Raw genomic sequence first — 4,561 nt, 5'->3', positions numbered from 1 at the left:
AGTATAATCTATGGGCCAACAATACTTGTATTAGTTGAAAATCTGTTAGCAAAGCAGAATCTCAATCCCAAACTCAGAACAAGTGAGTCAGAATTTCTATTTATAAATATGTCACCAGGTGTTCTGAGAATACATTAAGTTTGAGAGATATTGCTCAAATTTCATGTTTTAAAGTTCTTAGGTGGTGGGAGAAATTCCCTTTTCTTGAAAATCTATAAATTCTCTCAAAGATTAGACTTTGCAATCCAAGCTGGTTCAAATTATTATCAGTCAGAGTGCAGATAATTACAGCCCTTCCTCAGTGCTAGTAAATAAATACACTTCCCTCATTTATCCAGGGTATGGTCATTTCAATATACATGACAAGAGTTTGCTTTTGCAACACAGAATTGAATATATACCACAGCCACAATTTTGTAACATGGGAATCCACAGAAAAATGACTAGAAGGAAATATATCAAAATGCTAATAATGTTTGTGTCATCATTATGGAGTTTCAGGCATTTTGTATTTTCTTCTTTAAAAAGAATCCCTCCAAATTTTCTACAGGTCTTATAGTAAAAAAAATTTTAAAAGACAGAACCTAGCATAGAAATTCTCTGTGAGTTTCTCTATTTATGCCCTCAGTCAGCAGATACTCATATGACTTAAGCTATCTTCTACATAGCAATATGTTACTGTTATAATTAGATATTATGAACATTTATTTAGCATTTTTTTAACCACTTAACTACCATCTCTATAAAAATAAGGAATATTTCTGATAACACCTAGAAATAAGTAGGTGCCCAATAAATATTTATTAAGTGAGTGACTATCAAGCAGGGGAGAGATTATTTAGTTTAGTTTAACCAGGATTAGATATAAACTGTAAAGTTAGTGAAATAACATTTTTTTCAATCTTACTTCTTTTTAAGAATTTTATTTTCCCAACTTCTATTTATTACCAAATTTTGGGTTTCAATTCTCAATATATTCATTTTTCTCATTCTGCTCCCAGGAAGCTCAGTGTCTTAGTTACTTTTCTCACTGGTGGGACAAAGTACCTGACATTCACAATTTAAAGGAGGAAAGGTTAATTTTGACTCACAGGTTGGAGAGGTTTCAGTCCGTAGTCAGCTGGCTCCAAGGCAAGGAAGCATGGTAGAGGGGCATCATAGAGGAGAAACAGTTCATGGTGTGGTGGGCAGAAGGTAGCAAGCAGTGTGAGCCTGCTTTTCCCCTTTATCCCATCCAGGCTCAGAGCATTTTGGGTGGTGTTACCCACATCCAGAGTGGGGTTTCTGTTTTCAGTAAATCCATTCAGCCATATCCAGAACTATGCTAATTCCTATTAGTGGGCTAATTTATTACTATACAACCTAATCCTAGTATCACACACCCTAGATCCAGCAAGCTTGGAAAAGCTACCTACCTATCTATGAGTGCATGAGGTTTTGGGGGAACATCTAGATATAAGCTGTAATACTCAGGTATGTAGTTTAAAACAAATCAGAATCCTCAGTTTATGGCACGGTTCCATACCTGTAGTCTTTTTTCTTTTTCTTTTTCAGTTATTTTCACTAATGTACTTCACACTATATCATGCTATATAATAACAACTTTGACAGTAACCTAAATAGACCTTTATGTTTCCTCTTTGTTCTCACTGGAAGTTACCACCATGCTTAATTTTATGTTTATTATATGCTCATTTAATATAATTCTATCACATACATACTTAAGATAATATTATATTTACTTTTCTTATTTTTGAATTCCATGAGAAATGTAACATGCTGCATACAGTTTCCAGAAGGTGCTTTTATTTTGTAACAAGGATTCATCCATGTCTATGGATATAGATGAGGTTTATTCATTTTCACTGTGGTGTATCTCAGCTGATTCTCAACCAGTATCTTCAAAACTAGACAAATAATAGCAAGCTGTCCCCAGAAAAGCTTCACTTTTTTTCTTTTCCAAGAAATGTGTTCACACAGACTTAACCCACCAACTAGAAATTTTTGTAGATATCTTCTAAACAATTTTTTTCTAACATGAAAAGTAAAGGAAAATTAATTATTTTTATAATTGGATTATCTTATATTAGCAACACCTGAAGCAACACTTGGCATTAGATAACCAGAAGCAGTGGGCTAATTTAGGAGAAACAGTTCTGATTTTAATGTTATTCAGTATCATATATGGGGCAGTTGTTGAGGGAGATGGAGACCTTAACTAAAGTCTGTGACTGCAAGTAATTTGTTCAAACAGCATAGTGTGTGGAAATTTTAAACTTACCTTTCTAGATTGCAAATATTTCTCTCTTTCATATTTAAATTTATCTAAAGGATACTTTCATTATAATTTCAGAATACTGGAAAACCCATATAAGATCATATAAGAAGGAAATATTATTTACCCTTCTGAGGAAATAACAAGTATGACCCAAGTCATTGAGCCACACTAATGGGCTGAAGTATGAGAGGGACATTTTGCCTGGAAAAAAATGTTAATAACTAGAAATCATAACAAAGATGGCTTCACTCTACATTTTCCATGCTATCTTTCTGATGGGGAGAGAAGAGACAAAAGATTTCCAAACACACTGAAATCACGAGTTTGGACTAAAATCTAAACGTATACATATAGGCCTGTCTTTGTCTATGTTAGCCTTGTCACTTAGAAGCATGCCAAGATATTTGTGAGTGTCAATATTCTTCTCTGGATTATTTTAATCCCTTCTAAACATTCATATATGATCATTTGATGGATATTTTTATTTTTCAATCATGAGTAAGTTACAATCTGATGAATACACAGACTTTAAAGAGCCTCAGACCCTCCCCAGACTTCTGTGGAAGGAAACCTCTGCATTATTATTCTCAATAAATGCCATTTTGTTGAAATTTTATTACATTTCTCCACTGACATACTAAATTGTTGTATTTTTGTCAAAATTATGCCCTAATGTCAGAAGTTCAAATAAGGTAAAGCAGAAAAATAATGTTTAATCTAGAAGACAATAAATACCACTTGGGCTGAGTTCTTGGTCCAACCACAAGGACTGTAAGCAGTGTGATTTGACCCGAGGTAATTTAACTTCAAATGTTTTCTCCATTCAAAAATGGGAGTAACAATAGGTACCACATAGTATTATAAAATTTAATTAGACAATGCTTTTGAAAAATCCTGGTATAGTAGGCACCAATAAAGTTATGCCGATTCTGAAGTGGCCTGGTGGAAGGAAATACATGGAGGACTTATCTGAAAAGGCTCCCACATATGTAGTAGCCGATTATTCATACTACCTCCATGGAGGTCTTGGTTATTTGGCTGGTGTTTGACTCTTCAGGAAGATAACCCACTCCAAATTCTTTACTGCCTCTCTTACAGGAGCTAACTTATTACTGCCACCCAAAATACACTCAGTCAGAAAAAAAAAAGAAAAACCCCTATCACTTCCATGAAACCCAAAACCTCCTCACTGATTATTTAATTTAAGGTGTCATAAAAGAATGCAAGGTAATCTCATCTTCTGTCTGAATCAGTATTGCTATATATTGCTTGTTGTAGTCTGCAAAATTGTATCCTTCCATACATTCTCCTTTCCAACCCCAAGATATGTTTATCAAGGGGCATTTATGAGTATATTATTAAAACAAAATCATACATATGAATTAAGCCTTTATACATATATGTGTATACAAACATATGGATATCAAAGTTTGAGAACAACTGCCACATTTCTAAAAAAAAAAAAGAGAATTAATTATTCCTAGGATCTATATCTATGTACGGTTGAGAACAACTGTGAATGTTACTAAAACATCATTTAAAATTAGTGTTATGTCTCAGTATTTTCATCTGAGAAATAAGATTAATGAAGATATATTGTGAACTTTAGAGATAATGTAAAAAAAGTATCTGGGGCCAAGGGAGTGCCTGCTATATGACATTTAATTTTATTTTGATAGAAAAATATTGATTGTATGGGCTCAGAAAATGTAAGACCACCTCTGATATACAAAGGGTAAAAGGAATCCAAATTGAAGCGCAAATTCCAGCAGGCTACTCTGGATATAGTCTGACCCAGGGGCAAGCTAATTTTCTAGGCCAAAACATCGGTAGAAGGACAACTTATGTTAATTACAAGAAACTTTGAACTCAATCTGATCTAGGTCCTTTTCCCATACTGAAATTTCTCTTTAAAAAACAGTTCCATGATTAAACCAGTAGGCTAGTTCATCTGGAGAACAGATCTTTACTCATCCTTTATTCATTAATTCAGTAAAACATGGAATAATATGTTTCAAACAGGGTGTGCCAAAAAGCCAGAAGGCTAATGAATGCTTATCATTTTCAATAGTCCATGGTCATATTTAATGTTAGAATTTGCTTTTGATAAACATTATTGGGGAAATAAGGTTCGTGTACTCTCAGGGGACACCCTGTAGCAGGGTCCCTTTCTCTATAAAGTCATAGGCTATGTGGTTTTTAAATTCCCTACTCTTCCCATAATAATTCATGTCATCTGGTTAGAATCTGACTCACTTACTCAGGGTACACCTGTCTTTCACG

This window comes from Heterocephalus glaber, unplaced genomic scaffold (assembly GCF_053883595.1).
Source record: "Heterocephalus glaber isolate CG9 unplaced genomic scaffold, H.glaber_assembly_v1.0 deba00000470, whole genome shotgun sequence".
Taxonomy (NCBI): Eukaryota; Metazoa; Chordata; class Mammalia; order Rodentia; family Bathyergidae; genus Heterocephalus; species Heterocephalus glaber.
The sequence above is the reverse complement of the archived record's forward strand: the minus strand, read 5'-3'. Positions refer to the sequence as shown.